The sequence below is a fragment of the Panulirus ornatus genome, chromosome 17, assembly GCF_036320965.1.
Source record: "Panulirus ornatus isolate Po-2019 chromosome 17, ASM3632096v1, whole genome shotgun sequence".
Lineage (NCBI taxonomy): Eukaryota > Metazoa > Arthropoda > Malacostraca > Decapoda > Palinuridae > Panulirus > Panulirus ornatus.
Window position 1 is genome coordinate 24,469,314 of NC_092240.1, and position 26,350 is coordinate 24,495,663.

At 47.6% G+C, this 26,350-nt stretch overlaps 1 protein-coding gene across 7 annotated transcripts in view; it reads right to left on the minus strand.

Moving 5' to 3' along the window:
- The window catches only part of LOC139754641 (transmembrane ascorbate-dependent reductase CYB561-like), a 316,316-nt gene that overhangs the window by 120,423 nt on the left and 169,543 nt on the right, over positions 1 to 26,350 (minus strand). Inside the window, exon 1 of one of the 7 annotated variants that reach the window (XM_071672154.1) lies at positions 125 to 201. The exons of the other annotated variants lie outside the window; for them this stretch is intronic. The gene's annotated coding sequence lies outside the window, so the exon portion shown is untranslated. Of the gene's footprint in view, positions 1 to 124; positions 202 to 26,350 lie in introns of those variants that run through there. 7 annotated transcript variants of the gene reach the window in all.

Consider the following 26,350-nt stretch of genomic DNA (forward strand, 5'->3'; position numbering starts at 1 on the left):
TCGACAGATTTAAGGAGGATGATCAGAAAAGTCGGTGGCCATCGGTGCGGTAAACCAGGTCACTATCGCTACAACGGACGAGTCGTCTTCAAGGGAACGTCGATATCACTCAATAATATATTACGAGGATCGAAGTTACGCGCAGGCAGACACGGAGTTGTGGCTGTGTGTGTGTGTGTGTGAGCACAAGAGACCAACACCTCAGCGTGAGGTGCAGCACGCGCGGCGTCTGGATGACGACTAGGCCAGCCCGGGCCAGACCCGACCCACACTATATACCTCCACCACCTTACGTCATACCTCTAACACCCTCCCCCCCCCCCCCTTCCTCCTCCTCTTCAACCACCCCCCTTCCCAGCTGGACAAGGCCCTTCCCCCCCCCCCCCCCCGCACACCTTCCCTCCCTAATTACCCAGCTTACTACCCAGTACCCCGTCATTACCACGCCACCCAGTATACACGCGACTTAGGACCGGTGGGGGAGGTCATCAATACAGAGCTGACAGACGGCGGTCGTGGAGGGAGGAGGACAAATATCCCTCAGCCATCAGGGTCGGTGGTGAACTATGTGGGGAACGAAGAGGTCCATCGTGGTCTTCATTTCCCTACCCCAGTGACTGAGTGAGGTGCATCCTTACCATCACTGGTCCATGGTGTGTGTGTATGTGTGTGTGTGTGTGTGTGTGAGGGAGGGTAGCTCAGAGCAACACGTCAGCCACGCTACAGGCCCAGAACTGTTCCATTAATATCAAACGATGATTCATGATTCATGTTGCGCTTTGGAGAAGCTCAATCCCCTCTCACATAAGCAGCTCCCTCCCTCCTGGCTACTGAATTATATATACTCCGTCAACTGGAGCAACTCGCTCCATCCCCACCCCAGCCACACACACACACACACACACACACACACCTCACGCGGGGTTCCAGCAATACTCCCGTGGTTCTTTCAATCAAGTCTTTGACAGTACTGGCTGGCTCCAGCTGCCTCGCGCTTTATTTGCAAACTCCACCATATGAAGGATATTCATCTATACAAACATACATACAGTTCCATGCATACCTATGAATACATATGTGTGTGTGTGTGTGTGTGTGTGTGTGTGTGTGTGAGACCCATGGTCCGGCACAGCGGCTGAAGAAGGCTGGAAGCGACGCTCTACCGCGAGGGAGACTGTGCGCTCTTCTGAGGCAGGGGAGGCCGGGTGAGAGGCGAGTTCCTCGTTGACAGCCACGAATCGGGGGATAAGCACCTCGTCTCCTCCTCCTCCCGGCCTCCGGGACGTCTCCCACACACCCAGGAGTCCTGGTCTCGGTGTGACTCCGTCCGAGAACAATATTCCATCCACATACAACTGCTCACCCTCACTCACTCACTCCCACCAACACATACAATCCTCTCAAAACCTTAAGGAACCTCGCTACACCAAAGCCCACCCCTACACCAAAATGCATCAAAACTTTCACATATAAAAACTTTGACCCAGTTGCAATAATCGAAGTACTTTACAGACACGTAGCTTGAGCTCAGCCCTGGCTACTAAGCAACAACATCCCTGACCACTTGAAATTTGCCGCCAACATAAGTCTCCAATCCCACAACCCTCCAAATAACCCAACTCCCTCGTCTCTTACAACCCTACACCACCTCCGTCTTCAGCATCCAAACACTGAAAAACTGATTGACAAAAAAATATATTTTTTTTTTTTTTTTTTTTATACTTTGTCGCTGTCTCCCGCATTTGCGAGGTAGCGCAAGGAAACAGACGAAAGAAATGGCCCCCCCCCCCCATACACATGTACATACACACGTCCACACACGCAAATATACATACCTACACAGCTTTCCATGGTTTACCCCAGACACTTCACATGCCTTGATTCAATCCACTGACAGCACGTCAACCCCTGTATACCACATCGCTCCAATTCACTCTATTCCTTGCCCTCCTTTCACCCTCCTGCATGTTCAGGCCCCGATCACACAAAATCTTTTTCACTCCATCTTTCCACCTCCAATTTGGTCTCCCTCTTCTCCTCGTTCCCTCCACCTCCGACACGTATATCCTCTTGGTCAATCTTTCCTCACTCATTCTCTCCATGTGCCCAAACCATTTCAAAACACCCTCTTCTGCTCTCTCAACCACGCTCTTTTTACTTCCACACATCTCTCTTACCCTTACGTTACTTACTCGATCAAACCACCTCACACCACACATTGTCCTCAAACATCTCATTTCCAGCACATCCATCCTCCTGCGCACAACTCTATCCATAGCCCACGCCTCGCAACCATACAGCATTGTTGGAACCACTATTCCTTCAAACATACCCATTTTTGCTTTCCGAGATAATGTTCTCGACTTCCACACATTTTTCAAGGCTCCCAAAATTTTCGCCCCCTCCCCCACCCTATGATCCACTTCCGCTTCCATGGTTCCATCCGCTGACAGATCCACTCCCAGATATCTAAAACACTTCACTTCCTCCAGTTTTTCTCCATTCAAACTCACCTCCCAATTGACTTGACCCTCAACCCTACTGTACCTAATAACCTTGCTCTTATTCACATTTACTCTTAACTTTCTTCTTCCACACACTTTACCAAACTCAGTCACCAGCTTCTGCAGTTTCTCACATGAATCAGCCACCAGCGCTGTATCATCAGCGAACAACAACTGACTCACTTCCCAAGCTCTCTCATCCCCAACAGACTTCATACTTGCCCCTCTTTCCAAAATTCTTGCATTCACCTCCCTCACAACCCCATCCATAAACAAATTAAACAACCATGGAGACATCACACACCCCTGCCGCAAACCTACATTCACTGAGAACCAATCACTTTCCTCTCTTCCTACACGTACACATGCCTTACATCCTCGATAAAAACTTTTCACTGCTTCTAACAACTTGCCTCCCACACCATATATTCTTAATACCTTCCACAGAGCATCTCTATCAACTCTATCATATGCCTTCTCCAGATCCATAAATGCTACATACAAATCCATTTGCTTTTCTAAGTATTTCTCACATACATTCTTCAAAGCAAACACCTGATCCACACATCCTCTACCACTTCTGAAACCGCACTGCTCTTCCCCAATCTGATGCTCTGTACATGCCTTCACCCTCTCAATCAATACCCTCCCATATAATTTACCAGGAATACTCAACAAACTTATACCTCTGTAATTTGAGCACTCACTCTTATCCCCTTTGCCTTTGTACAATGGCACTATGCACGCATTCCGCCAATCCTCAGGCACCTCACCATGAGTCATACATACATTAAATAACCTTACCAACCAGTCAACAATACAGTCACCCCCTTTTTTAATAAATTCCACTGCAATACCATCCAATCCTGCTGCCTTGCCGGCTTTCATCTTCCGCAAAGCTTTTACTACCTCTTCTCTGTTTACCAAATCATTTTCCCTAACCCTCTCACTTTGCACACCACCTCGACCAAAACACCCTATATCTGCCACTCTGTCATCAGACACATTCAACAAACCTTCAAAATACTCATTCCATCTCCTTCTCACATCACCACTACTTGTTATCACCTCCCCATCTACGCCCTTCACTGAAGTTCCCATTTGCTCCCTTGTCTTACGCACCCTATTTACCTCCTTCCAGAACATCTTTTTATTCTCCCTAAAATTTACAGATAGTCTCTTACCCCAACTCTCATTTGCCCTTTTTTTCACCTCTTGCACCTTTCTCTTGACCTCCTGTCTCTTTCTTTTATACTTCTCCCACTCAATTGCATTTTTTCCCTGCAAAAATCGTCCAAATGCCTCTCTCTTCTCTTTCACTAATACTCTTACTTCTTCATCCCACCACTCACTACCCTTTCTAAACAGCCCACCTCCCACTCTTCTCATGCCACAAGCATCTTTTGCGCAATCCATCACTGATTCCCTAAATACATCCCATTCCTCCCCCACTCCCCTTACTTCCATTGTTCTCACCTTTTTCCATTCTGTACACAGTCTCTCCTGGTACTTCCCCACACAGGTCTCCTTCCCAAGCTCACTTACTCTCACCACCTTCTTCACCCCAACATTCACTCCTCTTTTCTGAAAACCCATACTAATCTTCACCTTAGCCTCCACAAGATAATGATCAGACATCCCTCCAGTTGCACCTCTCAGCACATTAACATCCAAAAGTCTCTCTTTCGCACGCCTGTCAATTAACACGTAATCCAATAACGCTCTCTGGCCATCTCTCCTACTTACATAAGTATACTTATGTATATCTCGCTTTTTAAACCAGGTATTCCCAATCATCAGTCCTTTTTCAGCACATAAATCTACAAGCTCTTCACCATTTCCATTTACAACACTGAACACCCCATGCATACCAATTATTCCCTCAACTGCCACATTACTCACCTTTGCATTCAAATCACCCATCACTATAACCCGGTCTCGTGCATCAAAACCGCTAACACACTCATTCAGCTGCTCCCAAAACACTTGCCTCTCATGATCTTTCTTCTCATGCCCAGGTGCATATGCACCAATAATCACCCACCTCTCTCCATCAACTTTCAATTTTACCCATATTAATCGAGAATTTACTTTCTTACATTCTATCACATACTCCCACAACTCCTGTTTCAGGAGTATTGCTACTCCTTCCCTTGCTCTTGTCCTCTCACTAACCCCTGACTTCACTCCCCAGACATTTCCAAACCACTCTTCCCCTTTACCCTTGAGCTTCGTTTCACTCAGAGCCAAAACATCCAGGTTCCTTTCCTCAAACATACTACCTATCTCTCCTTTTTTCACATCTTGGTTACATCCACACACATTTAGGCACCCCACTCTGAGCCTTCGAGGAGGATGATCACTCCCCGCGTGACTCCTTCTTCTGTTTCCCATTTTAGAAAGTTAATACAAGGAGGGGAGGATTTCCGGCCCCCCGCTCCCGTCCCCTCTAGTCGCTAAAAATATATATTCTCGCTTTATATTCTTTTCGGAATCATTTGGCTCCTATTTTCCAAACGCCACACTTCCACCTGTAATATACACAAACATGTTGGGCACAACCATGTCCTCCGCTCTCTCCTGGAAACCCTACAATATCAACATCACAAAGTCAGCTTTGCAAAATCTGGGTGGTGTTGTATGGAAGCCGTAACTATCTTCATGTGAGCAGCTGTGCCACACCTACTGAGGATTCATTCGTCCCAAGTATGGAAGATCTCTCACACATCTGTGGCGGCTCATCCTCCACCACTCTGTGAACTACAGTGGAAACAAAAGCCTTACGTCTCGTTAAGTCTCCCAGCATTACCTCTCTTCAATCTTCCCTTCCCGTACGTCGGCATGTTGCTGTTCTCTCTATATTCGACAGGTTTTATCATTCTGGCCACTGCTACCATCTGCTTGCGTCCCTAGCTGCTAAGGTCCAGACCCGCAGCACGAGTTTAGCTGCTGCTTCCCACAACTTGTGTGGGGGTGAGCGACCACTCTAGGATGGGCTGTTATGATACTTCCTTCCCTTAAACAACAAAGCTGTGCGATTCTGTTCCTTGTCTTTCCTTCTTTATATAACCTTCCCTCCTTTACGGATCAGGTCTACATACACCTGCGGAGCCCTAACTAATTTCTATTTCACTTTCATTTACCTTTTTTTTCCTTCACCAGAGATAACCTGAACTGGGGTAAGCTGTCTGTCTGTGCCATGTCGAAAGAAAAACTACACAACATGGCTTTAGACCCAACCAGTCACACGACACACAGACCTGAGACAACATATCCTCCTTACCTTCAACCTAACCACATCCCCAACTCCCGCAAAGCACTTGCAGCTACTGACATCAACAAAGCTTGTGACACTGTCTCCCGACACCTCCTCACACAGGAGGCATGTGTCCCCGCATCCTCCACAACAAGGGCATCACTTGCATGGCCAACTTCACGGTTGGCCGTCAAGCCAGAGTCACTCACACAGGCTTTACCTCTACAACCCTAAAGCTCTACATGGGAGTCCCCCAAGGAGCAGCTCTTTCTCCAGTATTCTCCAGTCTCTTCCCACATGTCCTCTCTCTGTCTCTCTGAAGACCACAGTATGAAGCGCCTCTCATATCCGGACGACTTAACAATCACATCACAGCAAACTGATACTGCAGAAGCAACAACAAACACGAAACAAAAAAAAAAACATTTCACAACTGAAAGTGGTTCACCCACAACACAATGTCTGCCTATCTCCTAAAGAGAAGCCGTCAGTCACCCGTTTTGACCCCAGTCGGACGTGAATCCAACCTGCATCCTCCCATCTTAGCTGATCACGCCCAGTCAACAATACAATGACTACTCTGGGCATCACACACACACACACACACACACACACACACACACACACACACACACGGGACAATCACTTGCCCCAATATCGATCAAAACAAAGGCAACAAACAAATCCAATACACACAGAACACAACTGTACCACACCTGGACAAGAGCCATTTACTATCTTCCGCAACCAAATTCGTCCGCTCCAGCCTTAACTACGCCTCACCTGCCTGGTCTTCCACCCTGTTCAAAGCAAATAGCAACAAAGCTGCACACCGCACAACACAGATCACCCAGCTCAATCACTGGCAGCCTAGCGACCACAAACATTCAATAACTGCAAAGTGAAAGAATTCAATCCCAGCTCAAACTGCCTCGGCACTTCACAGCTCAAACTGCCTCGGCACTTCACCATTTGTACCAGCACCGGACCCTTCCCTTCCCAACCACTCCCTAAGTGACATCCAACCCGTAAAGCGAAATCAAATGATTGCCTCGGCTTCAAAATTCGACGGTACGTACGGATCCAACGATGTCCAACGACACAACACTGACAAAACACATGAACATGGAAATGACCCGACCAGCACTAAACCCACGTCCTGTAACCTCAGCCTTGAACATCCCCGCACCAGACATATAACCAAATCAAACATATACCCAATCTGGAACACTCCCCAGACACAGGCGAGTCACACCTGGTCTGAGCTCTGGGTATTATGCGTCCCTTCATATCCACAGTAAAACTACTGCAATGTAGACATTGAAAACTTATTGTTACATTGCATGTCACTCTGCCTCCACACACACACACACACACACACACACACGACACCACTACCGTTCGCGGCGTGTGGTCCCGCCAGGTGGACGTAGTGCATAAGCCCTTCATAAAATAGAAGGGATTCCTGGAGCAGTAAGGTAAGGTAAATGTATATTCGAACCCCGGTCCTGCCGCGTGGCAGGCCGGTTTGCTCACCACTGGAGCCACGAGGCGACACAATTCTTCCATCTCGAACCGACCAAAGATTTCTCCTTCCTCCCTCCTCCCTATCATCCACTTGCACGAGCTCAGAGCCAAGCATGAATCAACACCCGACGGGCTAACAGTACGGCACGCGTGCACCCTCGCCTCCCCACACACCAGGGAGCGCGCCACGCTTTAACCCTCACACCCGTTCCCAGAGACGTCGCTAGCGAGGGGCTGAAGATGACGCGCAACCGCCTCCAGGTCATCATCCATCAGGCACACCGACCATCACTGGCATGATGGTCTCGTCTCTGACACGACCGTACAGCATCAGGTAAAAGGCTGAGGCCATACGAGCTAAGGGTCGTGCCGTCGATCGTGCTGCTAAGCCACCTCCCACCCACCCCAAAAAGGGAGGGGGGCGTGTAATAGGAGACGGACGCAGCATACCCCATCTACGACCGCCGGGGTTGTCCCGAGGCTACACGGCTGAAAAACAAAGTCAGAATCCCGGGATAACGAACTAGCAAAGATGAGGGAGTGGCGTATCACTTTCATGCCACGACATCATTAGCGGCTTTTTTTTTTTTTCCTCCGTTGAGAGCCCTGCCCAAGGTGCTAAGGAGGGGGGGGGGGGCAGGTGGCTGGGGACAGAGAGGGGTCCATTAATTGGACCACCTGAGGTGCAGGTGGCTAGAGGTCTATGGTCTCCTCCGTCCGTACATCAGTGTGGCCGGTGTGTGTGTCTGGCGACACTGGCCGGCACAGTGCGACACTCCTCACACACACACACACACACACACACAGAGCCGAGCGTCCACAACACCCAGTCATCATACCCTGGGGCTTATGCGAGATCCCTCAGGGCCCCCCTTGAGACAAGTACCCGAGGGGAGGGGAAGGTCTTCAGGGCCCAGGTGCAGGTAGCAGTGAGGAGGAAGATCTACACAGATCGTGCGAGGCAAGTCAGGGGCACAACTCCCTCCCGGTTAACCTACTGTGTGCAGTGGGCGCACCAGCTCCCATCCCTCGCCTCCTCCAACACTTCCTTAAAACTTTTACTCGAGAGAGAGAGAGAGAGAGAGAGAGAGAGAGAGAGAGAGAGAGAGAGAGAGAGAGAGAGAGAGAGAGAGAGACGCCTTTACGGTAGGAACAAAAAAGCTGATGGTTAAGGAATGATTGAACGGAACGTTTTTGAACTGTCTATCAACACTGAATACTTTCTGTACAACGGAATGGAAGACACAAGTGGTGCTGGTGTGGGTGGGGAAACGTAAGCGACAAAGAGATACGTTGTAAAATCCGACATATATCTAGTCTTAACGAACGATAAACACTTATTTGTGAGATATGTTAAATCTATGCATTGGTGTTGTGTGACCAGGATCACAGAACGGTGCTCGCTACAGTAAAGTTTGTAAAGCGAAAAATAAAGGCAAAACGGATATAATGGAGATTTATCCCCCCAAAAAAAAAAAATTGAAAAATCAAGAACATAGTCAAAATAAATGTTAAATTACCAGTAGTAACGAATACAGAAAAGATACAGAGGATAAATGGAGCGATTTTAATGAAAACAAATACAACAACACAAGAAAAATGCATAAAATAAGAAACTAAAAAGAAAACTACAGCTTGGTGGAATGAAGAAGGAAAACAAAAACTGAAAACGGGAGCATTTAGAAAACGGACGAAGACCAGAGGACAGGTTAAGGTACGTGGAAACTCGAACACAATAGCTGAAATGATTACTAGAAGAGCTTAAGAAGTAATTTGGAAAAGATATTGGACCAGATCTACTGAATTACTTGGCTTTGACCGATGAAACAGCTCTACAGTCTGACGAGGAAGGACAGAAAATGGAACAAAGTGGAGAAAATCTGGGAGTATTGCTAAAACAAGGAATAAGATGAGGATCAGTTGACTGTAAGAGAAAACGAAAAGGATGGTAAACTAGTGTAGGTATACTTAAGGAAATGGACGGTACCTCGGATGAAATCACGCAACCACAGATGAGTACTGGGGAGGGTGGAAAGACCTCTGTTATGATGAAAAACAGACAAGAACCAGAGGATGACGATATGCCAACAGCTATCAAGAGAGAAGCGGGTCCAGGCAAAATTAAACGCCTTGAAACATACAGTTGCAACACCGCTTGGAAAACAGGACGAGACACCATCGAACGGTCAAAACATCATTAGTCCAATCTATAATGGAGGAGGAAAGGCTAACCTTTGGCAATGACGAAGGAACTCCATTACTGTCCCATGCGGGAAAGACAGATGTACGACCGGGTTATAAAGCACAGGTTAAGAACACATGACAAGAGACACAAGACAGAATACTGCTAATATGGTTATCCAGCCATGAGAGGAAGAACTCGTATGATCTCGTTTTTAACTTTAGGATCACACTGGAAAAAAATGTTTAAGGATAAAATAAGAACAGGTGTCTGGCCCTTACGGATGTAGAAAAAAGCCTTCGTCAGATTAACATAAATAGCTCCAGTAAAGACATTATAAGAGCTATCAGTATGGAACTGGGAGTAAATTAATAACAGCAACAAAAATGTATATGTATGAATGTACAGTCAAAAAAAGAGGGACACAGTGAGTGGTTTGAGGTCTGACAGGGAGACTTACTATCCTCCCTCTAATTCATCACACTTAGAAGGACAGATATATGAATATATGATGATACAGAGATAACATATGCACATGACATAGCCAGTTATAACTCGATATTACACAGGAGACTCACACGACGCAACGGGTAAGTGGTCACGCTGTTCAAACAGAAACGTTGGAGAAATTAATAAACGTGACACGAAAGCGATGATTTTGAGTATAAATAAAAAGGAACGTAACACACACACACACACACGGGAGAAAGAATACTTCCCACGTATTCGCTGCGTGTCATAAAAGGTGACTAAAAGGGGAGGGAACGCGGTGTGGAAACCCTCCCCTCCCATTTTTTTTTAATTTTCCAAAAAAAGAACAGAGAAGGGAGGCAAGTGAGGATATTCTCTCTAAGGCTCATCCTCTGTTCTTAACGCTACTTCGCTAACGCAGGAAATGGCGAATATGTATGAAATATATATATATATATATATATATATATATATATATATATATATATATATATATATATATATATATATATATCTTTCGTACTATTCGCCATTTCCCGCGTTAGCGAGGTAGCGTTAAGAACAGAGGACTGAGCCTTTGAGGGAATATCCTCACCTGGCCTTCTCAGTTCCTTCTTTTGGAAAATAAAAAAAAAAGAGGGGAGGATTATATATATATATATATATATATATATATATATATATATATATATATATATATATATATATGGGATCAACAGTTACAAGTAGTGAATTCTAATACTAGGAAGAATTATGTAAATAGCAGTAATCTGCAGCACAAAAAAACCTCAAGATTCCTGAAAACAATGTCAACTCAGGTAAGGTATACCACACACACTGAGAGACAAATACGTATCATTAAAGTGCAAACTAATAATATATATATCAAGTCTCAGGCCTTTTTTAATACGGGGATCAGATGTGTGTGGTCACTCGCGACCAGAAACAGGTTCACAAGACCCAAGCTGCCGGAATGATTGCTCAGACGAGGTCACGAGGCTGGATCAGACGAGGTCACGAGGAGGAATCAGACGAGGTCACGAGTCTGGATCAGACGAGGTCACGAAGCTGGATCAGACGAGGTCACGAGGCTGGATCAGACGAGGTCACGAGTCTGGATCAGACGAGGTCACGAAGCTGGATCAGACGAGGTCACGAAGCTGGACCAGACGAGGAACATGAAGATAAGGAATTCGGGTGTGTATCAGCCAATGTGCTCAGGCCGGGTACCAAGCTAACTATTATCTTTATTGTGGGTACATGATCTAGTATGAGGAGGGCATTAGCTGACCCATTACAACCCATGCTCACCCATGGCTGTCCTTGTTGACCCATGACACCCCTAAATGACCCATGACAGCTCCAGCTGACCCATTACAACCCATGGTTCACCCATGACTGTCCTCACTAACCCATGACATCTCTCGTTAACTCACGACAGCCCATACAGGCCCATGACACCTCATGCTCACCCATGACAACCCACGCTGACCCAAGGCATCCCTGGCTGACCCATAAGGGCATTTGCTCGCCTATGGTGACCCTCGTTGACCCATAATATAGCCCTGGGACCGACTGCAACTCTTCACATTCTAAAAATTTCGTATCTGGAGAACCGCACCCACTGGATGACGCGACAAGGCGCTACATCAGTAGCAGAGGCAGTGGAGATACGAGATGTATCTTTAAAACAAGAATGAAGCAGACGAGCAGAAGCTAACCTGGTGTAATGGTCAGCGCCGCCTGGCTGCAAGTCACTGGTTCGAATTCTGGGCCGGTCAATTCGACCCAAAGCAGAACCCATCCGTTGATCCTTCCCTCGAGGATCATCGAACAATGGGTAAATGATTTACGCCATGGTATATAGATGTAGCGTATGAGACGGCCAATGACAGAGCCATCTCGCGCCAGCCATCTCCACTATCGCACAATGAACAGTGAGAACACGTCGGCATCTCCGCGTACACAACACGTTCACAAGTTGCAAGATGTTCGTGTACGTAGAAAGACGGGGTTCCAGCGTAGGCAGACCACTGGATCAAGGTGGCACCACTGGCGAAACTTTAATGGGTTAATTAGGGACCACTACTAATCCCCGTGAGGAAGTGACTCATTTATCCATTTCACTCCATTACCTCTCATTATTCTGGCCAATCTATTTATAGACGGGAGGTAACACGGATGACGTAATCGCGCGCCAATTAATTCGCCTCGAAAAAGAAAAGGAAAAAAAAAGAAGTTGCCTAAAAAAAACATTCTATTGAATAGACCAGTTAACTATTTTTCCTTCTATCTGATTCTTTCAAGTTGTCTATTATCTATCGCTACGTGGCTGGGGAGGTTGCGTAAGACGCGTGCACTGTGTGTCTCGACCTTGCTCTACGTGTTCATCCAATCATCTTCGGGAGCGCGTGGAGCGGTCAGTGGTGGCTGTGCGGATCATCGTGGGGCGGACGTGCATGTAGCGCTGATTGGCTGTGGCACGGTGCTGGAGCGTGTCGTTGTAGCATCGTGTCTGGGCCGTGTGCTCTGGCTGCTGATTTCTTATGCGAGAGAGTTTGGTCATAGCCCCGGGTCCGGGGATAGAGACGGTACACGTCAACATAAGTAGGCTGAATTATCTTCCGCGGACAGATGCGCTATCTAGAGCGCACCTGTCTATTTATCTATGGTATATATATATATATATATATATATATATATATATATATATATATATATATATATATATATATATATATATATTATCCCTGGGGATAGGGGAGAAAGAATACTTCCCACGTATTCCCTGCGTGTCGTAGAAGGCGACTAAAAGGGGAGGGAGCGGGGGGCTGGAAATCCTCCCCTCTCGTTTTTTTTTTTTAATTTTCCAAAAGAAGGAACAGAGAATTGGGCCAGGTGAGGGTATTCCCTCAAAGGCCCAGTCCTCTGTTCTTAACGCTACCTCGCTAATGCGGGAAATGGCGAATAGTTTGAAAGAAAGAAAAAGATATATATATATATATATATATATATATATATATATATATATATATATATATATATATATATATACAGAATATCTTCAACACCCATGTAGACTCATCTATGGCACAGAAGCAGAGTTCCCTCAGCAATCCTGTAAACTATCTCTGTTTACAAAGGTAGACTATATCTCTGGTACACAGGTAGTCTATCTTCAACACCCCTGTAAACTTATCTTTGGTATACAGGCAGACTTACTTCAGCATACCTGTATGTATACTATTCTAGTATACATATAAACTATCTTCAACACTCCTAAAGACTCATCTCTGGCAAAGGTAAACTCTCTTGAGCATCCCCTTCATACTATCACTGGTGTACATACAGACTATCTTCAGCTCCCGTGTAGACTCATCTCTGGTATCCAGGTAGACTATCTTCAAGGGACGGATGCTCTGGTACACAAGTACACTACGCGTGGTCCTCGGCGGGGTGATAACCATCATGATGTAAACCAGCGAACCATCATCACTAATTCTCCCAATTTCGTACCACCTGGGTCTCTCCCGGGGGCCTGAGTCACCCCGGCTCCCCGGAATCTGAGTCAGTTGTGCACCCCGGAGCCTGAGTCACCTGTGCTCCCCAGAGTCTAATTTTGCTGTGCTCTATGCAGCCTGAGTCAGCCGGGCTCCTGGCCTCTTCGTAGCCTGAGTCAGCCGGGCTTCTGGCCTCTATGTAGCCTGAGTCAGCTGGGCTCCTGGCCTCTTCGTAGCCTGAGTCAGCCGGGCTCCTGGCCTCTTCGTAGCCTGAGTCAGCCGGGCTCCTGGTCTCTACGTAGCCTGAGTCAGCCGGGCTCCTGGTCTCTACGTAGCCTGAGTCAGCCGGGCTCCTGGTCTCTACGTAGCCTGAGTCAGCCGGGCTCCTGGCCTCTACGTAGCCTGAGTCAGCCGGGCTCCTGGCCTCTACGTAGCCTGAGTCAGCCGGGCCCCTGGCCTCAACGTAGCCTGAGTCAGCCGGGCTCCTGGCCTCTACGTAGCCTGAGTCAGCCGGGTTCCTGGCCTCTACGTAGCCTGAGTCAGCCGGGCTTCTGGCCTCTACGTAGCCTGAGTCAGCCGGGTCCCTGGCCTCTACGTAGCCTGAGTCAGCCGGGCTCCTGGCCTCTTCGTAGCCTGAGTCAGCCAGGCTCCTGGCCTCTACGTAGCCTGAGTCAGCCAGGCTCCTGGCCTCTACGTAGCCTGAGTCAGCCGGGCTCCTGGCCCCTTCGTAGCCTGAGTCAGCCGGGCTCCTGGCCTCTTCGTAGCCTGAGTCAGCCGGGCTCCTGGCCTCTACGTAGCCTGAGTCAGCCGGGCTCTTGGCCTCTACGTAGCCTGAGTCAGCCGGGCTCCTGGCCTCAACGTAGCCTGAGTCAGCCGGGCTCCTGGCCTCTTCGTAGCCTGAGTCAGCCAGGCTCCTGGCCTCTACGTAGCCTGAGTCAGCCGGGCTCCTGGCCTCTACGTAGCCTGAGTCAGCCAGGCTCCTGGCCTCTACGTAGCCTGAGTCAGCCGGGCTCCTGGCCTCAACGTAGCCTGAGTCAGCCGGGCTCCTGGCCTCTACGTAGCCTGAGTCAGCCGGGCTCCTGGCCTCAACGTAGCCTGAGTCAGCCGGGCCCCTAGCCTCAACGTAGCCTGAGTCAGCCGGGCTCCTGGCCTCTACGTAGCCTGAGTCAGCCGGGCTAGCTGGCCTCTACGTAGCCTGAGTCAGCCGGGCTAGCTGGCCTCTACGTAGCCTGAGTCAGCCGGGCCCCTGGTCTCTACGTAGCCTGAGTCAGCCGGGTTCCTGGCCTCTACGTAGCCTGAGTCAGCCAGGCCCCTGGCCTCTACGTAGCCTGAGTCAGCCAGGCCCCTGGCCTCTACGTAGCCTGAGTCAGCCAGGCTCCTGGCCTCTACGTAGCCTGAGTCAGCCGGGCTCCTGGCCTCAACGTAGCCTGAGTCAGCCGGGCTCCTGGCCTCTTCGTAGCCTGAGTCAGCCGGGCTCCTGGCCTCTTCGTAGCCTGAGTCAGCCAGGCCCCTGGCCTCTACGTAGCCTGAGTCAGCCGGGCTCCTGGCCTCAACGTAGCCTGAGTCAGCCGGGCTCCTGGCCTCTACGTAGCCTGAGTCAGCCGGGCTCCTGGAACCTGGGCGAGGCAGGAGCATCAGCGTGAGTTATCAGGTCGCTACACCAGGCAGGCAGGTACACAAGGCGGCCATATATCTTCTCAAGACTTATTTACTGATATTATGAGCGGTAATTAGGCTGAAGTAGAGGGTAGGCACGGTTAGTGGAGGGCTGGGGAAAGGAAGATAGGTAAGAGGAGGGCAAGCATAGGGTAGGTAAGGTAAATGAGGCGGTGGTAAGGAAGGGAGGGAAGTGTAAGTAATGAGGTGATGATGAGGCAGGGAGGGAAGTGTGAGTAATGAGGTGATGAGGAAGGGAGGGAAGTATAAGTAAGTAATCAGGCGATGATGAGGCAGGGAGGGAAATGTAAGTAATGAGGCGATGATAAGGCAGGGAGGGAAGTGTAAGTAATGAGGTGATGATGAGGCAGGGAGGGAAGTGTAAGTAATGAGGTGATGATGAGGCAGGGAGGGAAGTGTAAGTAATGAGGTGATGATGAGGCAGGGAGGGAAGTGTAAGTAATGAGGTGATGATGAGGCAGGGAGGGAAGTGTAAGTAATGAGGTGATGATGAGGCAGGGAGGGAAGTGTAAGTAATGAGGTGATGATGAGGCAGGGAGGGAAGTGTAAGTAATGAGGTGATGATGAGGCAGGGAGGGAAGTGTAAGTAATGAGGTGATGATGAGGCAGGGAGGGAAGTGTAAGTAATGAGGTGATGATGAGGCAGGCAGGGAAGTGTAAGTAATGAGGTGATGATGAGGCAGGCAGGGAAGTGTAAGTAATGAGGTGATGAGGGAGGCCGGTCCGGCCTCATATGAGAACCAGCAACACTCCTCCTCGCCCCCACGGCTCCCGTCTCTGCCCTCCTCAACTCTCGCCTGCCTGTGTGGTAACCTCAGGCGAAGATGTCCGGCCAGCAGGAGTGAAGATCGCCATCTCCGTGTGGGGGAGCTGGCAGGGAGGAGGACAGACGTGGTCGTTGAGCTGGTAGGGAGGAGGACAGACGTGGTCGTTGAGCTGGTAGGGAGGAGGACAGACGTGGTCGTTGAGCTGGTATGGAGGAGGACAGACGTGGTCGTTGAGCTGGTAGGGAGGAGGACAGACGTGGTCGTTGAGCTGGTAGGGAGGAGGACAGACGTGGTCGTTGAGCTGGTATGGAGGAGGACAGACGTGGTCGCTGAGCTGGTAGGGAGGAGGGCAGACGTGGTCGTTGAGCTGGTATGGAGGAGGACAGACGTGGTCGTTGAGCTGGTAGGGAGGAGGGCAGACGTGGTCGTTGAGCTGGTAGGGAGGAGGACAGACGTGGTCGTTGACTGGGGGTCGGCTCAAGTCGTCTCGATCACCTCCAACACCACTCACAGACGGGGTCGGTGTTAGCCCCACAGTTATCAGGGTATTGTGCCCACGTCAACCTTCATCATCATACCACACGTCTGTGCCACGGGTTGACAGTCACACACGGCCCGCCACCCATCTTCTCACGAGGCAACTTCGGCAGGGCCCGGCTGGCCTGAGCCTAGGTAGGGGCACCACCATACTGCCGGCGGCGCGGCAGGTGGGGGGCGACCCACGTTCTCCCGTCCGTCCGGCAGATGGCCACGACACGAGGATATCAACTTTAGGGAAAGACAAAAATAACTTTAAAGTAGCACTTAAAGACGGAGGGACAGGATAAAGACACCCTTCGCCTTCAACTTCATTTTCTTCCTTTTCTCCTCCTCTTGGTGTCGGGAAAGACGAGGGAGTTAAGAGCTGGCTTTAAAAACAGTGTCACACACCTGTCCTTATCAAGTTCATTCCTCCCTTATGACTGGTCGACTGTCTCGCACGACGATGCTGTGGGTTCCTCTGTCTACTGACGACCCACTCCTGCACCACACTAGGTCTACGCAGAGCCACTGCCGTCTCCACAGTCACTCACACACGAACACCTTCGTGTGGGTAGTGACACGAATGGTTTCGTGCGGTCACTGACACGAATAGCTTCGTGGGGTGACTAACACCATCACAGCCTCACAAACACAAACCTCTATTTTTTTCCCCTAAATCATCGAGTGATTCCCCACCAGTCCAGTCCATTGTTCTTACCTGGACTGGGAATACATATTAGTAACAAGACCCCGGCGGGCGAAACGTAAAAGCAATAAAGTTCTACCACTCCTCGTCTCCTTCCTCCACTTACACTCTCACTTGTCTTCAAGATACACACACACACACACACACACACACACACACACACACACCGGTAACAATTATATATATATATATATATATATATATATATATATATATATATATATATATATATATATATATATATATATATATATATATATTTTTTTTTTTTTTTTGCTTTGTCGCTGTCTCCCGCGTTTGCGAGGTAGCGCAAGGAAACAGACGAAAGAAATGGCCCAACCCACCCCCATACACATGTATATACATACGTCCACACACGCAAATATACATACCTACATATATATACATACATATATATGATCCAGCGGATTCCGACCCCTTTAAGGACTTTCCATACTACATCAATAGCCCATAATCACAACTAATAACATGTTGTGTAAGTAAATAAAATAAGTGAGTTATGGAACTACGTAGCAACACACGCACAGGATTATACCAAACGTCAGAACAACCATGTTATGTGGTGACGCGGTGGCACCAGAGCGTGCTCCAGCGCACGATCAACCACCACGGTTAGCAAGGCACAACAAACCCTGGCGATCTCCACGCGTGGGGACTCATTCAACAGATACTTCAACGCCAGACAACGCGGCGTGAAGCCCTCTACTGTGAAAGAGGAACGTGCAAAATAATTGCGAGCAGTGCATGTGTGTGTATGAGAGAGAGAGAGAGAGAGAGAGAGAGAGAGAGAGAGAGAGAGAGAGAGAGAGAGAGAGAGAGAGAGAGACAGAGAGAGAGAGAGATTCCGACGTTGAAAACCGACGATATGTGTAGCAACATCGTATATACATGACTCACTACTTGTTCTCCCGTTCCAGTGACATTAATACTCACTGAAGGTAAGATCTATTACACTAATACTCACTGAAGGTAAGAGTTATCACATTAACTCAACCAACTTTCCTCTCCAATCTGCATTACATTTCGCATCTGCAGTTACACACACACACACACACACACACACACAGATACCACGACGATATTATACTTTAATCAATCTTCATAATTTACATCAGAACTTATATGTATATATATATATATATATATATATATATATATATATATATATATATATATATATATATATATATATATATATTTTTTTTTTTTTTTTTTTTTTTCATACTATTCGCCATTTCCCGCGACAGCGAGGTAGCGTTAAGAACAGAGGACTGGGCCTTTGAGGGAGTATCCTCACCTGGCCCCCTTCTCTGTTCCTTCTTTTGGAAAATTAAAAAAAAATCAACGAGGTCACGAAGCTGGACCAGACGAGGAACATGAAGCTAACTATTATCTTTATTGTGGGTACATGACCTAGTATGAGGAGGGCATTAGCTGACCCATTACAACCCATGCTCACCCATGGCTGTCCTTGTTGACCCATGACACCCCTAAATGACCCATGACAGCTCCAGCTGACCCATTACAAACCCATGGTTCACCCATGACTGTCTTCACTAACCCATGACATCTCTCGTTAACTCACGACAGCCCATACTGGCCCATGAAACCTCATGCTCACCCATGACAACCCACGCTGACCCAAGGCATCCCTGGCTGACCCATAAGGGCATTTGCTTCCCTTTGGCGACCCTCTTTGACCCATAATACAGCCCTGGGACCGACTGCAACTCTTAACATTCTAAAAATTTCGTATCTGGAGAACCGCACCCACTGGATGACGCGACAAGGCGCTACATCAGTAGAAGAGGCAGTGGAGATATGAAGAGATGTATCTTTAAACAAGAAGGAAGCAGGCGAGCAGAAGCTTCCCTGGTGTAATGGTCAGCGCCGCCTGGCTGCAAGTCACTGGTTCGAATTCTGGGCCGGTCAATTCGACCCAAAGCAGAACCCATCCGTTCATCCTTCCCTCGGGGATCATCGAACAATGGGTAAATGACTAACGCCGTGGTATATAGATGTAGCGTATGAGACGACCAATGACAGAGCCATCTCGCGCCATCTCCACTATCGCACAATGAACAGTGAGAACACGTCGGCATCTCCGCGTACACAACACGTTCACAAGTTGCAAGATGTTCGTGTACGTAGAAAGACGGGGTTCCAGCGTAGGCAGACCACTGGATCAAGGTGGCACCACTGGCGAAACTTTAATGGGTTAATTAGGGACCACTACTAATCCCCGTGAGGAAGTGACTCATTTATCCATTTCACTCCATTACCTCTCATTATTCTGGCCAATCTATTTATAGACGGGAGGTAACACGGATGACGTAATCGCGCGCCAATTAATTCGCCTCGAAAAAGAAAAGGAAAAAAAAAGAAGTTACCTAAAAAAAACATATTCTATTGAATAGATTCGTTAACTATTTTTCCTTCTATCCGATTCTTTCAAGTTGTCTATTATCTATCGCTACGTGGCTGGGGAGGTTGCGTAAGACGCGTGCACTGTGTGTCTCGACCTTGCTCTACGTGTTCATCCAATCATCTTCGGGAGCGCGTGGAGCGGTCAGTGGTGGCTGTGCGGATCATCGTGGGGCGGACGTGCACGTAGCGCTGATTGGCTGTGGCACGGTGCTGGAGCGTGTCGTTGTAGCATCGTGTCTGGGCCGTGTGCTCTGGCTGCTGATTTCTTATGCGAGAGAGCTATGAGCTCAGGCGAAGATGTCCGGCCAGCAGGAGTGAAGATCGCCATCTCCGGCTCGCCAGTCACGTGTGGGGGAGCTGGCAGGGAGGAGGACAGACGTGGTCGTTGAGCTGGTAGGGAGGAGGGCAGACGCGGTCGTTGAGCTGGTAGGGAGGAGGGCAGACGCGGTCGTTGAGCTGGTAGGGAGGAGGTCAGACGTGGTCGTTGAGCTGGCAGGGAGGACAGACGTGGTCGTTGAGCTGGTATGGAGGAGGACAGACGTGGTCGTTGAGCTGATAGGGAGGAGGACAGACGTGGTCGTTGAGCTGGTAGGGAGGAGGGCAGACGTGGTCGTTGAGCTCGTATGGAGGAGGACAGACGTGGTCGTTGAGCTGGTAGGGAGGAGGACAGACGTGGTCGTTGAGCTGGTAGGGAGGAGGGCAGACGTGGTCGTTGAGCTGGTATGGAGGAGGACAGACGTGGTCGTTGAGCTGGTAGGGAGGAGGACAGACGTGGTCGTTGAGCTGGTAGGGAGGACAGACGTGGTCGTTGAGCTGGTATGGAGGAGGACAGACGTGGTCGTTGAGCTGGTAGAGGGGAGGACAGACGTCGTCGTTGAGCTGGTAGGGAGGAGGACAGACGTGGTCGTTGAGCTGGTAGAGGGGAGGACAGACGTCGTCGTTGAGCTGGTAGGGAGGAGGACAGACGTGGTCGTTGAGCTGGTAGGGAGGAGGACAGACGTGGTCGTTGAGCTGGGGTTGGCTCAAGTCGTCTCGATCACCTCCAACACCACTCACAGACGGGGTCGGTGTTAGCCCCACAGTTATCCGGGTATTGTGCCCACGTCAACCTTCATCATCATACCACACGTCTGTGCCACGGGTTGACAGTCACACACGGCCCGCCACCCATCTTCTCACGAGGCAACTTCGGCAGGGCCCGGCTGGCCTGAGCCTAGGTAGGGGCACCACCATACTGCCGGGGGCGCGGCAGGTGGGGGGCGACCCACGTTCTCCCGTCCGTCCGGCAGATGGCCACGACACGAGGATATCAACTTTAGGGAAAGACAAAAATAACTTTAAAGTAGCACTTAAAGACGGAGGGACAGGATAAAGACACCCTTCGCCTTCAACTTCATTTTCTTCCTTTTCTCCTCCTCTTGGTGTCGGGAAAGACGAGGGAGTTAAGAGCTGGCTTTAAAAACAGTGTCACACACCTGTCCTTATCAAGTTCATTCCTCCCTTATGACTGGTCGACTGTCTCGCACGACGATGCTGTGGGTTCCTCTGTCTACTGACGACCCACTCCTGCACCACACTAGGTCTACGCAGAGCCACTGCCGTCTCCACAGTCACTCACACACGAACACCTTCGTGTGGGTAGTGACACGAATGGTTTCGTGCTGTGACTGACACGAACAGCTTCGTGGGGTGACTAACACCATCACAGCCTCACAAACACAAACCTCTATTTTTTTCCCCTAAATCATCGAGTGATTCCCCATCAGTCCAGTCCATTGTTCTTACCTGGACTGGGAATACATATTAGTAACAAGACCCCGGCGGGCGAAACGTAAAAGCAATAAAGTTCTACCACTCCTCGTCTTCTTCCTCCACTTACACTCTCACTTGTCTTCAAGATACACACACACACCGGTAACAATTATATATATATATATATATATATATATATATATATATATATATATATATATGATCCAGCGGATTCCTACCCCTTTAAGGACTTCCCATACTACATCAATAGCCCCATAATCACAACTAATAACATGTTGTATAAGTAAATAAAATAAGACTGAGTTATGGAACTACGTAGCAACACACGCACAGGATTATACCAAACGTCAGAACAACCATGTTATGTGGTGACGCGGTGGCACCAGACCGTGCTCCAGCGCACGATCAACCACCAGGGTTAGCAAGGCACAACAAACCCTGGCGATCTCCACGCGTGGGGACTCATTCAACAGATACTTCAACGCCAGACAACGCGGTGTGAAGCCCTCTACTGTGAAAGAGGAACGTGCAAAATAATTGCGAGCAGTGCATGTGTGTGTATGAGAGAGAGAGAGAGAGAGAGAGAGAGAGAGAGAGAGAGAGAGAGAGAGAGAGAGAGAGAGAGAGAGAGAGAGAGAGAGAGAGAGAGAGATTCCGACGTTGAAAACCGACGATATGTGTAGCAACATCGTATATACATGACTCACTAGTTGTTCTTCCGTTCCAGTGACATTAATACTCACTGAAGGTAAGATCTATTACACTAATACTCACTGAAGGTAAAAGTTATCACATTAACTCAACTAACTTTCCTCTCCAATCTGCATTACATTTCACATCTGCAGTTACACACACACAGATACCACGACGATATTATACTTTAATCAACCTTCATAATTTACATCAGAACTTATATATATATATATATATATATATATATATATATATATATATATATATATATATATATATATATTTTTTTTTTTTTTTTCATACTATTCGCCATTTCCCGCGACAGCGAGGTAGCGTTAAGAACAGAGGACTGGGCCTTTGAGGGAGTATCCTCACCTGGCCCTCTTTTCTGTTCCTTCTTTTGGGAAAAAAAAATGAGAGGGGAGGATTTCCAGCCCCCCGCTCCCTTCCCTTTTAGTCGCCTTCTACGACACGCAGGGAATACGTGGGAAGTATTCTTTCTCCCCTATCCCCAGGGAATATATATATATATATATATATATATATATATATATATATATATATATATATATATATATATATATATATATATATATATATATGTTATCCCTGGGGATGGGAGAAAGAATACTTCCCACATATTCCCTGCGTGTCGTAGAAGGCGACTAAAAGGGGAGGGAGCAGGTGGCTGGAAATCCTCCCCTCTCATTATTTTTTTTTTTTAATTTTCCAAAAGAAGGAACAGAGAAGGGGGCCAGGTGAGGATATTCCCTCAAAGGCCCAGTTCTCTGTTCTTAACGCTACCTCGCTAACGCGGGAAATGGCGAATAGTTTGAAAGAAAAAAAGAAAAATATATATATATATATATATATATATATATATATATATATATATATATATATATATATATATACATATATATATATATATATATATATATATATATATATATATATATATATATATATATATATATATATATACATATATATATATATATATATATATATATATATATATATATATATATATATATATATATATATATATACATATATATATATTCCAATGAATTCACGGGGAAAATGAAACGATAAGTTCCCAAGTGCACTTTCGTGTAATAATCACATCATCAGGGGAGACACAAGAGAGAAGTATAAGTCAGTTGATATACATCGAAGAGACGAAGCTAGGACACATGGCATGTTTACCAAATGGCGTCCTAGCTTCGTCCTCGATGTATATCAACTTAAGTGTTATATTTCTCTCGTGTCTCCTCTGATGATGTGATTATTACACGAAAGTGCACTTGGGAACTTATCGTGTTTCATTTTCCCCCGTGGACTCACAGGAATATCTTGATTACGCGCAAAATTGTGATCCTTTCCAATATATATATATATATATATATAATTTTGAGAGCGTTTAATTCATGTTATGAGAGGATATTGGGAAGAAAAATAAAATATGTAAAGTTACAGACGTAACATGGAAGGTCATGTTTTGACATTCTTGTCTGGCAAGACTGCTCGATTCTGCACATTTAGAAACTAGATAAATCAAGAATCAATTAAACAAAATCAAGAATCAATCGAACAAAATCAAGAATCAAACAAAATCAAGAATCAATCCAACAAAATCAAGAATCAATCAAACAAAATCAAGAATCAATCAAACAAAATCAAGAATCAATCAAACAATATCAAGAATCAATCAAACAAAATCAAGAATCAATCAAACAAAATCAAGAACCTATCAAACAAAATCAAGAACTAATCAAACAAAATCAAGAATCAAACAAAATCAAGAATCAATCAAACAAAATCAAGAACCTATCAAACAAAATCAAGAACTAATCAAACAAAATCAAGAATCAAACAAAATCAAGAATCAATCAAACAAAATCAAGAACCAATCAAACAAAATCAAGAACTAATCAAACAAAATCAAGAATCAATCAAACAAAATCAAGAACCTATCAAAACAAAATCAAGAACTAATCAAACAAAATCAAGAATCAATCAAACAAAATCAAGAACTAATCAAACAAAATCAAGAACTAATCAAACAAAATCAAGAATCAATCAAACAAAATCAAGAATCAATCAAACAAAATCAAGAACCAATCAAACAAAATCAGGAATCAATCAAAATCTAGAATCAAACAAAATCAAGAATTTATCAAACAAAATCAAGAATCAATTACAAAATCAAGAATCAATCAAACAAAATCAAGAACCAATCAAACAAAATCAGGAATCAAACAAAATCAAGAATTTATCAAACAAAATCAAGAATCAATTACAAAATCAAGAATCAATCAAACAAAATCAAGAACCAATCAAACAAAATCAAGAACCAATCAAACAAAATCAGGAATCAAACAAAATCAAGAAATCACCATAAAAATGTCATTAAAAAAATGAATGAAATACCATAATATACCGATTTCCGCAACCTTCCAGGAGGGGGTCACAATTTCCATACTGGGTGACATTAGCATTTCAATCATGTGTGGATGGGCTGCCTAGCTCCTGCCTTGAGCCAGCACCCACGACCCTAGCAGGACGACCCCTGAGGGAACCTTGTGTAGGTGCCTCACACTCAGGACTCAGGAGACGTTACGACTGGTGAATATGAGGTGAGTTGAGGATCATCACCACGCCGCTGGCGGCCTCTGCCACACCAGGACGGGATCATCACCACGCCGCTGGCGGCCTCTGCCACACCAGGACGGGATCATCATCACGCCGCTGGCGGCCTCTGCCGCACCAGAACGGGATCATCACCACGCCGCTGGCGGCCTCTGCCGCACCAGGACGGGATCATCATCACGCCGCTGGCGGCCTCTGCCACAGCAGCTCAATCAAATATTGAACCTGACCTTTTCTTCTTCCAGGTACTCACTAACGCACCCTACCCTCGCCCACAAACTACCATCTGAACGAACCACTCGTTCGTTAAGCCTCACCCCGGTCGACTGAAGACCACCCTGCCTCCCTAACTACTATGGCAGTCCACCATGAACTACGTAACCACCCCCCCACCCCCTTTGCCCTGAGGCACACACTAGCCAGTGTGTCATACGCCACCCGACCACCCTTCACCTACACCACGATCCCACACCGCAACACATCATATGACACACCACTACTACTGCTGCTCATGTGTCTTCTCCTCCTGCTGTCCTATCCCGTCCGTCACCAGATACAGTTACCACCGCACACCACCTCGCAATATGGTAACTCTCTCTCTCTCTCTCTCTCTCTCTCTCTCTCTCTCTCTCTCTCTCTCTCTCTCTCTCTCTCTCTCTCTCTCTCTCTCTCTTCTCTCTCTCTCTCTCTCTGGTCGGAAGAAAAAGCCACAAATTCGCGAGGAACTTATCCAAAGAATCAATTCAAGATTGTCAGGCACAGAGGCGGATTTTCCTACCATGCCACCTGTGCTCAGGGCCCGCTGGGTTCGTCTCGAGGGAGGCACCACATCACGCCTTCCCAACAGCTAACTTTATATATTGACCATCACCTCACCGTGCTACACACGGCCCTCCACACTCTCCCTACCACCATCAGACATCACTGGACTTCAAGGTCTACCACTACCGCAGATCACTACGGACCACCACTACCGCCGATCACTACGGACCACCGCTACCGCTGATCACTACGGACCATCACTACCGCCGATCTCTACGGACCACCACAACCGCCGATCACTACGGACCACGGCTACCGCTGATCACTACGGACCACCACTACCGCCGATCACTACGGACCACCACTACCGCCGATCACTACGGACCATCACTACCGCTGATCACTACGGACCGCCGCTACCGCCGATCACTACGGACCACCGCTACCGCTGATCACTACGGACCACCATTACCGCTGATCACTACGGACCACCACTACCGCTGATCACTACGGACCACCACTACCGCTGATCACTACGGACCACCACTACCGCCGATCACTACGGACCATCACTACCGCTGATCACTATGGACCACCACTACCGCTGATCACTAAGGACCACCACTACCGCTGATCACTACGGACCACCACTACCGCTGATCACTACGGACCACCAGTACCGCTGATCACTACAGACCACCGCTACCGCCGATCACTACGGACCACCACAACCGCCGATCACTACGGACCACCAGTACCGCCGATCACTACGGACCACCAGTACCGCCGATCACTACGGACCACCGCTACCGCCGATCACTACGGACCACCACTATCGCCGATCACTACGGACCACCGTTACCGCTGATCACTACGGACCACCACTACCGCTGATCACTACGGACCA